The 18,049-nt window shown below is 43.1% G+C and overlaps 1 protein-coding gene across 1 annotated transcript in view; it reads left to right on the forward strand.

Moving 5' to 3' along the window:
• Positions 1-18,049, forward strand: part of LOC128685279 (uncharacterized) — a 40,782-nt gene that overhangs the window by 799 nt on the left and 21,934 nt on the right. The window lies entirely within an intron of this gene.

An 18,049-nucleotide genomic window follows, 5' to 3' on the forward strand; every position in this document is an offset into this window, starting at 1 on the left:
TTTATCAGTACTCTGTTCATGTCTTGACAGACCATGCTCCACTGATACCTTTATTCCAGAACAAACAACCTACTGGAAGGTTAGCCAGATGGACCTTGACTATCCAAGAGTTCAATCCCACCTTTGAGCATTTACCTGGCAAGTCAAATGTAGTCGCAGATGCCTTATCGCGACATGTTAGTATAGTAACTGCAGACCCTCCATTTAGTGCTGAAGATGTAAAGAATGCTCAACGAACAGATCCCATGTGGTCTGGTGTGATTCGATTCCTGCTCCAGGAAGATCTTATTCTGACTGTGAAGCCACCAGCACCCATCAGTGACTTTGTCATGAACCAAGAATTACTGTATCGAACAGCCGAGTTGGGTACTCCTAGCAGAAGAGTATACCAGTTAGTAATTCCACAGTCACTAGTGAATGTAGCCTTACAGCTAGTTCACGATGTACCAGGTGTTGCACACCCTGGTATGGATCGTTCAGTAAAACAAGCCAGATTGAAATACTTTTGGCCTCGTATGGCAACTGATATTTCTGAGTATGTTAAGAAATGTAGTGTCTGCATGCAACATAAAGGTAATGCTAATGGCCCTAATCCAATCCAAGTGTATCCAACTACTAGCGAACCTTGGGAAAGAGTTGCGCTAGATTTGTTAACTAATTTCCAATGTTCCCTCCAAGGTAACAATCCTCCTGATCCTGTACTCTCTTCCTCTGATACTCAGTCAGACGATCAACCTGAATGTCGTTATTCCTTACGTACACGACAGGTATTGAGAAATCCTCAAGTATCATTTGTAACGTCCAATTCAGATTTGCCTCAAATACAGCATGAGTTAGCCAATGCTACAGAGTTTGATCCTCCCAGAGATGACACCCATTCTGCATATGTCATTCTCACCCTAGCAGAGTTGGGGTTAAATGTAAATAACCTGTATAGATGAATAATTACAGTATCAACTTATCAGTATTCAAGAATTTTTTTTTTTGTGTTCATGTTCTCTCCGCGTTCTGAGAGTTAACAGTCTAGATTTGAGTGCACCGAATCTGCCTTTCTGTTAAACACTCTTTCTTTGTATATATTCCTTCCTCAGAATCCGTAGATCACATGAATACAGATCGATCGATCAAAATTTTTTTTTTTTATCACTTGTAATCTTAACGTTGAGTTCGATGTTCATTGTTGAGTTTTAAGTTGTACTATAGTATACCTTGTATTGCATTACAGTTTCAGTCACGTAAGCTTCCATTCCAATGTTCTACTTATGTATGTTATAATGTTTAATTGTTGTGTACTTTGACATTGTATAGAATCAGCCCAAGCCGTATACCTGCCATCTCTAGTTTGTATTAGTTGTATTTCGGGACGACATACGTTAGCGTCGCCGAGCTGTCAGTAGTAGTAACCAGTTACCAGTAACCAGTGTACCGTTGACTCAACGACCAACCGTCTCTGCCTGAGTCACTATCTGAACTCATATTGCGCTGACCTGGCATTATTCAAAGACCCTCTATGGGTACGTGGGCGGCCAGTCAGTCAGTCAGTTATACGAGAGTGAGCGAGGAGACAAGGTAACGGCTGTCAGGGCTCTCTCCACATATCTGTAATTATACGTACTACCAGCCTACGTGAGTATTTCTATACCTAATTACACGTGTCGAACTCCCACATGATACCTGTACTCACCTAGTTTGTGTGTATGCTTGTGTTTATGTAAGCAGTCCTTATTTCCCTCGTATGTACTACATATGTTTTGCATATGTACCCAATCTCTTGGTTCCCACTGTACTGTCTTGTGTGCCTAAAATTACGTTCAATTCTGTATTCTAGGCTTTGCTAGACTACCTCTCATACTAGGCTACCTATCATTAACTGCTTAACTCTCCTACACCTCAATAAATTCTATTAATGCCAGTAAATGCTGCTTATTCTAATTCTGATAGCTCAAGGAGAGAGACCCCCAATTTCCAGCTAGAGACTGGTGCTGACCCCATGCAACTCAGTAAGAATACTCACGTAGGCTGGTAGTACGTATATATATAACGGAAGTATGGAAAGCGCCAACAGCCGACCTGCCTCTCTCTGCTCTCTAACTTGACTGACCCATGAGTGCCTACGGGTGAGGGTGTTTGAAATCCTGCTATGGTCAGCAGCAATATGAATACAGTCAGTGATTCACACAGAAGGTTGGTAGTGAGTCATCTACTGGTACACTGGTTACTGGTAACTGGTTACTAGGAACTGGTACTACTACTGAGAGCTCGGCGACGCTAACGTATGTCGTCCCGACATACAACTAATACAAACTAGAGACGGCAGGTGTACGGCTTGGGCTGATTCTATACAATGTCAAAGTACACAACAATTGAACATTATATACATAAGTAGAATATTGGAATGGAAGCTACGTAAATGAAACTGTAATGAAACTGTAATGCAATACAAGGTATAATATAGCACAACTCATCGAATGAAACTCAACGTTGGGATTACACAATAGAAGTGATAAAAAAAAATTTGATCGATCGATCTGTATTCATGTGATCTACGGATTCTGAGGAAGGAATATATACAAAGAAAGAAGTGTTTAACAGAAAGGCAGATTCGGTGCACTCAAATCTAGACTGTTAACTCTCAGAATTCGGAGAGAACGTGAACACAAAAAAAAAAAAATTCTTGAATACTGATAAGTTGATACTGTAATTATTCATCTATACAGGTTATTTACATTTAACCCCAACTCTGCTAGGGTGAGATTGACATATGCAGAATGGGTGTCATCTCTGGGAGGATCAAACTCTGTTGCACTGGCTAACTCATGCTGTATTTGAGGCAAATCTGAATTGGTAGTTACAAATGATACTTGAGGATTTCTCAATACCTGTCGTGTACGTAGGGAATAACGACATTCAGGTTGATCGTCTGACTGAGTATCAGAGGTAGAGAGTACAGGATCAGGAGGATTGTCAGAGTCTGTCACATTAGTCTGGGTTGGAACATCATTATCATCACATACTAACTTCATATGATCTAAATGCGATTCTTTATACTGACCAGTACTAATTTCTCTAACCTTATACTTATTACCAGTGATATGTTCAACTACTCGATAAGGACCAACAAACTTTTGATCAAGCTTAGGCATTGCAGACGTTTTGTTAAAGTTAGTCAGCATAACTCTCGAACCTACTTTGATTTTGGATGGCTTTGCTCGAGTGTTTGCGACTCTTGTAAATTCTGCTGTTGATTTATGAAGTGTTTCACGGATTCTTCTAAAAACACTTTGAGCTAAGCTGGTACGAGTTGCTATGAAATCATCAGGGTTGTAATTTGGTTTCGGATTAGAATATAGCAACTCATAAGGCAAACGTTTATCTACACCATACAATGCATAATGTGGAGTGTCACCTATAGAAACATTGTAAGCAGAATTTATAGCACACTGCACATCAGGTATAACTTCATCCCAAGTTTCACTGTTGGGATTGATAGTGGCTCTCAAGACATCAAGTACTTTCTTATTGGTTCGTTCCGCTAACCCATTGCTGGCAGGATGATGAGGAACAATGGTGGATTTAGAGATCTTGTACAAGGTACACAAATTTTCAAGAATCTCATTACAGAATTCACCTCCATTATCTGTTACTAGGGACTTAGGGGTGGTATGCCTGCAGATAATGCGTTCTTTAAACGCTTTAGCTACTGTCTCGGCAGTCTTATCTGCAATAGGAACTAACTCACAATATCTGGTGAAATGGTCTACCATAACACACAGATGTTTGTTGCCCTGGAGGGAACATTGGAAATTAGTTAACAAATCTAGCGCAACTCTTTCCCACGGTTCGCTAGTAGTTGGATACACTTGGATTGGATTAGGACCATTAGCATTACCTTTATGTTGCATGCAGACACTACATTTCTTAACATACTCAGAAATATCAGTTGCCATACGAGGCCAAAAGTATTTCAATCTGGCTTGTTTTACTGAACGATCCATACCAGGGTGTGCAACACCTGGTACATCGTGAACTAGCTGTAAGGCTACATTCACTAGTGACTGTGGAATTACTAACTGGTATACTCTTCTGCTAGGAGTACCCAACTCGGCTGTTCGATACAGTAATTCTTGGTTCATGACAAAGTCACTGATGGGTGCTGGTGGCTTCACAGTCAGAATAAGATCTTCCTGGAGCAGGAATCGAATCACACCAGACCACATGGGATCTGTTCGTTGAGCATTCTTTACATCCTCAGCACTAAATGGAGGGTCTGCAGTTACTATACTAACATGTCGCGATAAGGCATCTGCGACTACATTTGACTTGCCAGGTAAGTGTTCAAAGGTGGGATTGAACTCTTGGATAGTCAAGGTCCATCTGGCTAACCTTCCAGTAGGTTGTTTGTTCTGGAATAAAGGTATCAGTGGAGCATGGTCTGTCAAGACATGAACAGAGTACTGATAAATAATGTCTCGGAAGTGCTTTAAAGACCATACTATTGCTAAAGCTTCTTGCTCAGTTACTGTATAATTACGTTCAGCCTTCGTAAGGACTCGGCTAGCAAATGCAACTGCGTTGTACTTGCCATCAGTCTTCTGAGCTAGTACGGCACCTATGCCAATAGAACTAGCATCAGTTGTCAGATAGAAGGGCTTAGAAAAATCTGGAAATTTCAAAATTGGAGCAGATGTTAGCTTTTCTTTTAGAGTTTGGAATGCTCTTTCTTGACGGAAGGTCCAAACAAAAGGAGCATCTTTCTTAAGCAACTCAGTTAGAGGAGCAGCTATGGAAGAAAAATTGGCAATGAAAGATCTATAAAAACCTGCTAAGCCCACAAAGGATCTTACGGCATCAGCAGTTTTGGGAGTTGGAAAATTTAGTACTGCAGTTACTTTACTTTGGTCAGTCGTAACCCCTCTAGGAGTGACTACGTGACCAAGAAACTTAATTTCTGATCTGAAAAATTGACATTTAGACAGTTTGATCTTTAAATTGGCTTCTTCAAGCTTACCAAGTACTACATCAAGTCTTTTCAAGTGTGTATCCACGTCTTTAGACATGACGATTACGTCATCTAAGTACACCATAAGTGCATTACCTATGAGACCTCTAAAGATATTAGTCATGAGCCTTGAGAACGTGATAGGGGAGGATCGTAATCCAAACGCCATACGGAGGAAGTGATAATGACCTGTAGGAGTGGAGAATGCAGTTAGCTCTTGGCTGTCCTCGTGAAGAGGGACTTGCCAAAACCCTTGTAACAAGTCCAGGGTTGAAAAGACTTTGTTATCTCCGATGTTACGTAAAAGATCACCCAGTACAGGAAGTGGGAAGCGATCTGGAATAGTTTTCGCATTTAACTTCCTAAAGTCAATCACTGGGCGCCAAGTACCATCCTTCTTAGGTACTAGGATCAAGGGCGCATTCCAAGGTGAATTGCTAGGTGCAATAACTCCATCATCAAGCATTTGATTGATCAATTCTTCTGCGACAGCAACTTGTGAATGAGGCATTCTGTACGCAGGTATATAGATAGGTCTAGTACCAGGTTCAAGTGGAATACGATGGGACAATAAGTTCGTTATACCCATCTTCTCACCTGGTAAGGCAATGGCTTTACGACGTTTGTTCAACAGAGTCAACAAACGCTTGACTTCATCTGGGAAGTCAGTGGGAGCTAAGTCTTTCTCCTCAACTGGTGGAACAGATTGATCCAGTGAAGTGGATGAGGTCTCCCCGGTAGAAATAGCACCGACCCACTGGTCAGGTGACAACTCATCCTCTACCTGAACAGGGTAAGGATAGTGAACAAGGTCAACAAGATTGGTATTTGCTCTGAGACGAACACTGTGACCAGAAGTGTTAGCTAGGAAGAAATGGATCTTACTATCTCTTACAACATGTAAGGATGGTTCAACAAATAGACCTTTTACTTTGCAGGAATCACTGTCAACTAGGACGTTATCACCATCTGGAACACTAGGAACAACAACAGACACTCTAGTGAGGGCACTAGCTGCGACAGAAACGTCTTTCTGCAGACGGCATGTGACATCAACAAGAGATGGCATTACTAGTTGCAAGTAATCGTTTTCCGACAAGGCGTCCCCTGTGGAGAAACTACTACTTGAACTAGCAGACATTGCAGGGATAGGCTCAGCACTCAAGGTAGTCAGAGCGTCCTCGGACACTTGAGGTAACTGGACACTATCTTGCAAGTCTGAAGTTGCAGGAACACAGACAGGAGTGACAGGATCACCAGTGCCTGACCGCTTGGGTACGCTACTGGAAAATGCACTGGCCTGTAAGGACTTAATTCGAATGTCGTACTCTGCGGCAGTATGGCAGATCTCGGATCCAAGCTGGTAACCCCAAAATGGTACGATCAAGTCATCAATTTGGGCATGCCATCGATAAGGGTCGAGCACAATGCGTAAGTCTCGCATGGAAGCAAATCCCAGTAGAAGGTCACCAGGGAAAGTAATCTGGTCGACAACAAGGAAGGAAGCAGTGAAGTCTCTACCTTGGATAGAAAAAGTGAGGGAAGTCCGACCTCGGACACGCAGGTGAGAACCAGCTACTCCACTAAGGGAGGACACATGAGTCGGTTCTACGAGAAGGACATGTCGTAACTGCTTATCCCTAAACAAACTAGACCTGATAATATTGACTTGCGCACCAGAGTCCATGAACAAATGAACGGGCGCATTATGAACAGATGCTTGCACTATAGGGCCTATGGTTGCATTGGAAGTTATGTGCAAACAAAAAGGTGGATTGTCATCAGAAAAGATTTGTTCCACTTCATCCCCAAAATCATCTACGTCAGAGACGTGTGAAGCAACATCATCAGCAGGATTGTCATTCTCGAGACTGCTTAAGGCTTCAAAGGAATTGTGAACGGGGATGGTGTACTCATTATCACCTACTGTCACCATGGGACGGTTTGACTGGGGCGCTCGAATTCCCCCGAATTGGAAGAATGAGCCTGGTTCTGGTTAGTTTGAGAACCACGATGTCTGTTTCCTCTACGGGTTCTGCGGTTGGAACGGCCACGGAAAGACCTAGAGTACTGAAGGTTGTAGAGAGCATTGCACTCAGATGTGTCATGTCCATGTATTCTATGATAAGTACAGTAGGGAAGATCTGACTGGTACTCATCATCAGTACGACGCCTCTTAGGGTGACTATCAGGACAATTAATTGCAATATGGCCACGGAAACCACAGTTGTAACAAGTCCGCTGACTATGGTTACTGAATGTACTATGAATACTACGAGGTTTATAATGACTCTGTACACTGGTCCTTGGTGATCGCTGAGATGGTTGACGACCACGATTTGTCGCTGTGGCGCAAACAAGAGGTGGTGCAGACTGAGGCATAGGTGTGAAATTACTTTTGATACATGGGAAAGTACCCTGGGGGCACAAGGAACGTACATGATTTAGGGCTGTAAGTGGTTCCATCGTCACAGTTGGAGGATTAGCCTCATAAGCACACACGGAAGCAGGCGGCATTAGTTCTTTGATTGCTCCAAAAGCTGCTATTTTAGCAAACGATGCTGTGGATGGTTTATCCTCGTCAGGGACAAAAGCTGAGGACTGGACAGCATTGATAAATGATGATAAAAGTTTGTCTAATCTAACAGCAAATGCACTCAACGATTCATTAGTCATGGGTGTAGCATTCACTAGTTCCCTAAGAACGACATATGGATCAGCTGTTTTTACTGGTACGAGGAAAGAACGAATCAGTTCCTCATATTGTGACCACTTAGTAAGATTCCTGAAGTCTCGCATATCAAGGAGATCAACAACGTGAACAGCAGCAGGGGATCGATGAAGAGCTTCTTTCGCAAGTCTGATAAGACTTTCCTCTGAAGGAGGACCTTCAACTAGAGCATTAACACGAGAACGAATGGCAGTAAACCATGCTTCAAGACTATGTACATGGCCATTGAATAAAGGTAACGCATCAAGGGAATCACGAGTAAAACTATAGTGTCTCAGTGTCTGGGTCGGTCTGTCAGTCGATAAGGAACTGTGAGGACTGATGACAGGAGCAGCAGTAGCCTGAGAGGTCTGAGTGTCGCCATTCACTAAAGTATCACTTGACGGTATGTGAGACATAATGGCAAAGAAGTTGCACAAGAACAAATAAGGCAAAAATAATGAACAATAAAAATGATACAAAATGCTAAAATTAAAATAAAAGAGATGCAACTAATTCTGCAGAAGTAATAAAAAAAATGTCTAAGATACACTGCAAGAGGAAGGACAACTCAATGTAAAGGACTGCTGGACAAGATAAAAAAATACATTGAAATTTACAAGTAAAAATATTACTGGAGACTGAATTAAATGCAAAATGAGCTGTCTGTACTCTTGCTAATAAAGAAATTAACTAATAAAATTGTAAATCAATGTAAAAAGTATAAAATAAAATCACTAAATTGTATGCAACGAGAGATAACTGGGAAATTTAAATATTTTCTAAGAATGCATAAACAAAATTAAAATATAATGCAAAGACAACATGAGGAAAAATAATAAAATGAAAAACAAGACTCAAACAATAATGAACTGAGAATAATAATGCATAAAAATATCAATAAAAGAAAATAATTCACTGCAGAACAAGTGCAACAAAATAAGGTGCAGAAATAATCAATGCAGTAATAAAAGTTACACTGGGAAAATGCAGGTTAAATAATAAAATAAAAATATGAAGAAAAACTGATTGAACACTTTAACTCTTAATTGTAAATTAGACAAAACAATTTACTCAAACAGAGTAAAGAAAACACTTTACGTTAAAAAGAAATTGAAATTACACTAAGAGTGAATTTGTTCAAAGAAATATGAAAAATATGAATAAAAATAAAACAAGAAACAAAACTGGAAGTGTAACACTTACAAGTGGCGGGGCACACAACACTTACAAGTGGCGGGGCACACAACACTTACAAGTGGCGGGGCACACAACACTTACAAGTGGCGGGGCACACAACACTTACAAGTGGCGGGGCACACAACATATTCACTTATTCATTTTTTTTAGTATATTCTTACAACAAAATCTTGCTGTGACTGATACGACAAAAATTGCTGGCAAAAATAATGGTACACAAGTCTGCGAAAAGATCAGGGAATGAGACACTGCTGGCATACGAAAAAAAAGGTACACATAGAAATAAATGGATAATTTGGTATACTGGGGTGAATATCACTGCATGAACTACAGTGACAACTACTGGAGAATACAATGCTGAAAGAATACAAAAAGAAATGAATGAATTACTTCACACGGAGTGACTGACTGGTACACTACACAATAATACTACACACAGAGAGTAGCATAAAAAAAACACAGAGAAAAAAAAATATGAGATGAGCGATAACACTGAAAAATATTGCAAAAATAATGAGTCAAAGAAACACTGAGTCTACACTGAAAACACAAGGTTAAGAGTACACAAGAAATTCACTGTAAATGTCTCACACACGCAAATGTCTTTGAATGCAAGAAAATGTCTCTAAAAAAATTATCACTGAAGTCTGGAGTAGAAGACGGGTGACTAGTGATGAGGGAAGGTTGTCCTGTGGGTGATGACGCCTCCTACACTCACACTGTCGTCGGAAGAAATGCGCTTTCTCGGTGAACTCACATAACTGGCTTTATCGTTGGCGCTCAGCTACAATCTCTTGACCAATGATGTGAACCAAAACAGTCCTAGGACCCGGTCCAAGGGTGGAAAAACCCCACAGGTAGATGAGTGAAGAGGTGGGTGGTGGGTGGTGTTGGGGGCAGCGGAACAAGCTGGCCATGTGCGCTCTCACTGCCACGCACTTCTCACCACGCACAAGGTGGCTTAACTAAATCACAATGCCACAGGAATGATGAAGACCACTCTTACCAGCATCCAAGCACAAGCGATATAAGAGACAATACTTCAGAGGAACTTGCGTGGCTTACTTCTCTCTCTCAGCTGGGTTAGGAAGCTGGGTTGGCTGACTGGCTTAACCCACGAGAATGGCTGACTGGAAGACGTGTAACGATGCACACAGCATGAAGGAGCAGGTGGATGACAGGAGACAGGCTGGATGGTAGGCTGAGGCAGGCTGACTAGCGTTCACTTCCACAGTCTGGCTTACTGACTGGCTTAATTGCAAAATCCGGGTCAACCCCTCGGAGATTGAAGCAATTAGCACACGAACTAAGCCAGGAAGCTTGAAAAACGGCTGCAACTGGCTTTCAGGCTGGAGTACACAGGGGTGGAGGTGAGTGAGGGTAAGCGAGCTAGCTGGAGGTGGCTCAGACGGTTCACCTCTGACCTGCCGGCAACCCACAAACAGTCTTCTAACGTCTGAAATACCCTTAAATCCACGCCCACACCGCTGTCACCATTTGTCATGTGGGTTTTCGATAACAACGTGGATGGGGTAAGAATACTCACGTAGGCTGGTAGTACATATAATATAACGGAAAGTATGGGAAGTGCCAACAGCCGACCTGCCTCTCTCTGCTCCCTATCTTCGACTGACCCACAGTGCCTATGGGTGAGGGTGTTTGAAATCCTGCTATGGTCAGCAGCAATATGAATACAGTCAGTGATTCACACAGACGGTTGGTAGTGAGTCATCTACTGGTACACTGGTTACTGGTAACTGGTTACTAGGAACTGGTACTACTACTGAGATTAGAGAAGGGCAAAGAAGACCTCAGACACAGTATAAGCTTGATGGCCAAAGACTACAAACCTCTCTCAAAGTGAAAGATCTTGGGGTGAGTATAACACCGAGCACGTCTCCGGAAGCACACATTAACCAGATAACTGCTGCAGCATATGGGCACCTGGCAAACCTGAGATTAGCATTCCGATACTTAAGTAAGGAATCTTTCGAGACACTGTACACCGGGTACCTCAGGCCCATACTGGAGTATGCAGCACCAGTTTGGAACCCACACTTGATCAAGCACGTCAAGAAATTAGAGAAAGTGCAAAGGTTTGCAACAAGGTTAGTTCCAGAGCTAAGGGGAATGTCCTACGATGAAAGGTTAAGGGAAATCGGCCTGACGACACTAGAGGACAAGAGGGTTAGGGGAGACATGATAACGACATACAAAATACGGCGTGGCATAGACAAGGTGAACAGAGACAAGATGTTCCAGAGAGAGGACACAGATACGAGGGATCACCTTTGGAAGTTGAAGACTCAGATGAGTCACAAGGATGTTAGGAAGTATTTCTTCCATCATAGAGTGGTCAGGAAGTGGAACAGTCTGGCAAGCGATGTAGTGGAGGCAGGAACCATACATAGCTTTAAGACGAGGTATGATAAAACTCAGGGAGGAGGGAGAGTGATGACCTAGTAGCATTCAGTGAAGAGGCGGGGCCGAGAACTGAGTCTCGACCCCTGCAACCACAATTAGGTGAGTACAATTAGGTGAGTATACACACATGCACACGCACACACACACACACACACACACACACACACACAATATTGACAGTGCTTGAATAAATACATATGTAGTTGCACTTGTGTCCTTTTATGCAAGATTGGACTTTGTGTTCACCCTGAGTAGCTCAAACATCAAGAACATCACACATGAAAGGCCCTGTGGAGCTAGTGACCACTTGGTTCTGAGCTTGGAATACAGTGTAGAGCTACAAGTGGAGAGGGTAACAGGAGTAAAAAGGTAAAAGCCAAACTATGTAAGAGGGGACTATACAGGTATGAGGACTTTCCTGCAGGAGGTTCAGTGGGAAAGAGAGTTGGTAGGAAAGTCAGTAAACGAAATGATTGACTATATAATAAACTGCAAGGAGGCAGAGGAAAAGTTTGTTACCAAGGGTAACAGAAATAATTGGAAGACCAGAATGAGCCCCTGGTTTACCCGAACATGCAGGGAGGCAAAAACTAAGTGTGCTAGAGAATGGAAAAAGTACAGAAGGCGAAGGACCAAAGCACCCAGGAAAATAGAGAGATTAGTCGACGAGCCAGAAACAACTATGCATGAATAAGGAGGGAGGCCCAGTGGCAGTACGAAAATGACATAGCATCGAAAGTCGAGTGTGACCCGAAACTGCTTTACAGCCACATCAGGAGGTAGACATCAGCCAAGGACCAGGTAATCAGGCTGAGGAAAGAAGGTGAGGAGCTCAACATGAGATTTCAGGAAGTATTTTCAGTGGAGGCTGAAGGGACACTGGGAAGACAAACAGTGGGGTACACCAACAAGGGATATACCAACAAGTGTTCGATGAAATACACACTACTCAGGAGGAGCTGAAGAAGCTCCTAAGTGACCTTGATACCTCAAGGCAATGGGACCGGACATCTCTCCATGGGTCCTTACAGAGGTAGAAGAGACACTGTGTGTGCCATTAACCACACTCTTCAACACGTCCCTTGAAATTGGGCAACTACCTGAGGTATGGAAGATGGCAAATGTAGCTCTCATCTTTAAGAAAGGAGACAGAAATGAAGCACTAAGCTATAGACCATTGTCACTGACGTGTATAGTATGTAAAGTCAAGAAGATTATCAGGACGAGCACCTGGAGCGGAACAAGGTTATAAATGACAGCCAGCACGGATTCATGGAAGGCAAATCTTGTGTCACAAACCTGCTAGAGTTTTATGACAAGGTAACTGAAGTAAGACATGAGAGGGAGGGGTGGGTTGATTGCATTTTCTTGGATGCAAGAAGGACTTCAACACAGTTCCTCAGAAGAGATTAGTGCAGAAGCTAGAGCATCAGGCACGTATAACATGAAAGGCACTGCAATGCATCAGAGAATACCTACCAGGGAGGCAACAGCGAGCAATGGTCCGTGATGAGGTATTAGGGTGGGCGCCTGTGACGATCGGGGTCCCCACAGGGGTCAGTCCTGAGCCCAGTGCCATTCTTGGTAAATGTGGATGACATGACGGAAGGGATAGACTCAGAAGTGTCCCTGTTTGCAGATGATGTGAAGTTAATGAGGAGAATTAAATCAGATGCAGACCAGAAAATCTATAAAGAGACCTAGACAGGCAGGACGTGTGGTCCAGAAACTTGCTCCTAGAATTAAACCCCACCAAATGCAAAGTCATGAAGATTGGAGAATGGCAAAGAAGACCCCAGACAGAGTATAGGCTAGGCGGCCAGAGACTGCAAACCTCACTCAAGGAGAAAGATCTAAGAGCGAATATAATACCGAATACGTCGCCAGAAGCACACGTTAACCAGGTAATTGCTGTGGCACATGGGCGCCTGGCAAACCTGAGAATAGCGTTCCGGTACCTCAGTAAGGAATCGTTCAAGTCTCTATACACTGTGTACTTCAGGCCCATACTGGAGTACGCAGCACCAGTTTGGAACCCACACCTGGTCAAACATATCAAGAAATTAGAGAAAGCACAAAGCTTTGCAACAATGCTGGTTCCAGAGCTAAGGGAAATGTTCTATGAAGAAAGGTTAAGGGAAATCGGTCTGACGACACTGGAGGACAGGAGGGTTAGAGGAGACATGATAACGACATACAAAATACTGCATGGAATGGACAAGGTGGACAGTGACAGGGTGTTCCATAGATGGGACACGGAAACAATGGGTCACAATTGGAAAATGAAGACTCAGATGAGTCAAAGGGATGTTAGGAAGTTTTTTCTTCAGCCACAGAGTTGTTAGGAAGTGGAATAGTCTGGTAAGTGGTGTAGTGGAGGCAGGAACCATACATAGTTTTAAGACGAGGTATGATAAAGCACATGGAGCAGAAAGAGGGAGGACCCAGTAGCAGTCAGCGAAGAGGCGGGGTCAGGAGTTGAGTCTCGACCCTGTTATCACAATTATTTGAGTAATTAGGTAAGTACACACACACACACACAAAAAAAAACATATCAACATCATGAAGATCGGGGAAGGGCACAGAAACCTGCAGAAGGAGTATAGGCTAGGTGGCCAAAGACTGCAAACCTCGCTCAAGGAGAAAGATCTTGGGGTGAGTATAACATCGAGCATGTCTCTGGATGTTGAGGTATGCTTTACCAGCTAAGATATAGTTAAATATAGGGAATACTTAGCTGATAAAAGACAGCAAATCGTCTACACAGCCGCCCCTGCAGACAAGGTCTTGAATTGTTGTCATGATCATCTCTCAACGGGCTGTAATAGAGCATATTATGTAAACAATAAATTACCCCTAGGGGGTGTTATGTCAGCATATTTCATTCACTGATGGCTGACAAACTTACTTGTGTGGACTGAAAAGTCCGCACCTCACTGCCGACTATAGGTTGATTACAAACTCCTTGCAACTCAAGAACTGCACAGTTCCCCATACTACAAGAAATTCACAACCTACCTTGCTCTTGTAGCATGAGCTATGGTGTTCTTCACACCTTCGACAGGTATCGGTGAGTTGATAGAAGCTGAAGTGTCCTTGGATGTCCACGTCTTCCATAGTCTAGGAATACGCACACTGGTACACTATGTTCCATAAGATTTGTCTTTATTGTTCACAATCTTGTCACTAAAGAAGCTGATCACACTTCTCTTAAGTGTTTATTGTGTTTTGTGAGACACTTTGTTCACACTAATGCACGGTTATCCTGGTTGGTTATCCTGGCGTCAATGTGACTCTCAGTAGAGTCAAAAGTAATCTGAAGATGCTACAGCCTCCTACATCGTCACTGGCCCTAGCACATTAAGGAAAAGCTGACCTAGTACTTTTTGCTTCCTCGCAACTTCCTCCATGAAGCAAAGCAGAATGCTTGATTCTTGCTGTCTTAAGAGTAGACAACAATATACACTATCTTTGCCATGGTAATAAAGTGGGAGCAGGATTTTCCTTAATTGTCCTGCTAAGGTAAGAGATGGACTGTCTTTTATTAAATTACACTTTGCAACACTGGAGTCTTGCACAGAGCGGTGGTCGCTTGACGTCGCATACTCGTAAGGTTAAGGGAAATCGGCCTGACGACACTAGAGGACAGGAGGGATAGGGGAGACATGATAATGACATACAAAATACTGCATTGAATAGACAAGGTGGACACTCAAGTTTTTCCAGAGAGGGGATGCAGAAACAAGGGGTCACTCTTGGAAGTTGAAGACTCAGATGAGTCACATGGATGTTTGGAAGCATTTCTTCAGTCACAGAGTTGTCAGGAAGTGGAACGGTCTGGCGAGCGATGTAGTGGAGGTAGGAACCATACATAGCTTTAAGACGAGGTATGATAAAGGTAGACACTTATGTTCTTCCTGCCCGCAGGCAGAGACGATACCCTAGCAATGTGGCTCATTTAACTTTTGACAGCTGTGAACTCCCATCCTCAGTTTATGTAGCAGGACATCGGTTACAAGTTCGAAAGGTGATCCCTACACCGCAACAGTGTAGAAATTGCTGGCAATTTGGCCATCCAGCGAAATATTGCATGTCTACAGCCGAATGCCCAGTCTGTGGTGCCAATGACCTTTCTAATACGTCTTGCAATCGACCTCCCTCTTGCCTTAATTGTCATGAGGCTCACCCTTCGTACTCTCGCCATTATCTGGAGTTTATCTGGAGAGAGTTCCGGGGGTCAACGCCCCCGCGGCCCGGTCTGTGACCAGGCCTCCTTAGGTCAGTGTCCCAGGATGCGACCCACACCAGTCGACTAACACCCAGGTACCCATTTTACTGATGGGGAACATAGACAACAGGTGGAAAGAAACACATCCAATGTTTCTACTCTGGCTGGGAATCGAACCCAGGCCCTCACCGTGTGAAGCGAGAGCGTTAACCACCAGGCCACCGGAGCCCCACCAGGGGTAATTGGGGGGAGCTTCAGATGTTACTCTCCCAGTTTTCCCCCGTTGGTGTTTGCTTACAGGAACCAAAATTACACTCTGCTGTTATCTATCCCATCTCAGGCTATAATTTATTGTATTCTTCAGATCCTTTTCCTGATGGGACCTTTAATGAAAGTGCCCTTCTTCTACGCACTGATATTCCATACCATCAGCTATTTGTTCGTACTTCGCTGCATTACATAGCAGCCCGTATCCACTTGCATAGGTGGTATACGCTCTGTTCTTTATATCTCTCTCCTTCTCAGCCATTATATATTCCGGATATTGCTTTTCTTGTTTCGTCATTACTGCAACCGCTTCTGTTACTTGGCGATTTTAATACCCATCATTTTCTCTGTGTGGGGTCTCACTGTGATTCCCGTGGCATTCAGTTAGAGGCTTTTCTTGCTACCCACCCCCTCCATGTTTTAAATACAGGTACTCACACCCATTTTGATCCTCGGACTCACACTCTCTCTTGCATCGATTTCTCAGTCTGCTCTTCCTCCACCGCATTAGACTTCACCTGGTCTGTTCTCCCAGATTTACATGACAGCAATCATTTCCCAATCATTCTTCTTCATATTCACCACCTCTTCGTATCCCACGCTGGCAATTTGATCAGGCAAATTGGAACCTTTACTCACAACTAACTGTTTTTAGTGAGACTCCTTCTTCATCCTCCAATGATGAGCTTTTACATCTCTTCTCGTCCTCCATTTTAACCGCAGCTTCTCATTTTATACCCCAAACTTCGGGCAGGCATTCTCAGAAATGCGTGCCTTGGTGTTCTCCTCCTTGTGCTAGTGCAGTATGTTTGAAACGCACTGCATGGGGCAGGTACCGGTACACTAGAACCATGGAGAGACTTATTGATTTTAAGCAGAAGCGTGCGATCACTCAGCGTGTCATCCGTGACGCTAAACTCACTTGCTGGCGAGATTATGTCTCCACCATCACCTCTACCTCCTCTATGAGTGAACTCTGGAAAAAAGTACGAAAACTGAGTGGTAAATATTCTCCTGACCCGGCTCCTGTTCTGCGGGTTGCCGGTGTTGATATAACAAACCCACTAGATGTTGCCAATGAAATTGGCAATCATCTGGTCCGTATTTCTCACGGGCTCCATCTATGCCCCTCGTTTCTTTCCTCAAAGTCTGCCAGAGAGTTAGTACCCTTGGACTTTTCTTCTCTCAGGGAAGAACAGTATAATGTGCCTTTTACACTTCAACACTCTCAGCTTGCCGATCATCGGCAGCTGGGCCCGACGACATTCATATTCGTATGCTACAACATTTACATCAGTCAGCCCTTGCAGTCCTATTACGCCTTTTCAGTCTTATTTGGTCACAAGTTCTTCCACAGCTGTGGAAATCTGTCATTGTTCTCCCTTTCCGCAAACCAGGTACTACGGGACATGAAGCCTCCCACTATCGTCCCATTGCTCTTACCAGTGCAGTTTGCAAAGTGATGGAACGCCTGGTAAATAGAAATTTAGTGTTGTATTTAGAGACACACAACAGTCTCTCCACTCGTCAATATGGCTTTCGTAAGGGACGTTCTATTATAGACCCCTTACTGCGCTTGGATACATATGTTTGTAATGCCTTTGCGAATAACTACTCAGTTATTGCCATATTTTTTGACCTTGAGAAGGCATATGACACAACTTGGAGGTATAATATTTTGGCCCAAGCCCACTCGTTAGGCCTCCGAGGCAATCTACCATCCTTCCTTAAGAACTTTTTAACTGACAGACATTTCCGTGTTCGGATTAATAATGTGCTCTCCCCGGACTTTATCCAAGCTGAAGGAGGCCGTCGGGCAAAATTCCTAACTCGTTTATTTACCGTCCGATTTTCTCCAGTTTTGGTGCACAAGACAAAGTGTTTTCACTCTTTCTTGAAAATATTTATCAAAAATATACCTCAAACAACAACTGAGAAAAGACTGATTTACTGAAAATGCCCTTGGGACAGAAGTCATTCTTATATGGGGCTACGTAAGGTTGTTTGGACACTTGGTGCCGAGAGAACAATGCTAATACTTATTTTGACCGATCGATTTCCTCTAAATACCTTATCGTTATTTCACAAAAAAAATAAAGTTTGTTAGTTTCTGGAATATTGCAAAAAAATCTGCCCTTTACTCCCACATAACTCCCAAAGTATTTGGAATATTTCCAAAAAACTCATCGGTGGAAATAAGAGAAATCATTATTCTACAATA

Source organism: Cherax quadricarinatus, chromosome 1, assembly GCF_038502225.1.
Source record: "Cherax quadricarinatus isolate ZL_2023a chromosome 1, ASM3850222v1, whole genome shotgun sequence".
Taxonomy (NCBI): domain Eukaryota; kingdom Metazoa; phylum Arthropoda; class Malacostraca; order Decapoda; family Parastacidae; genus Cherax; species Cherax quadricarinatus.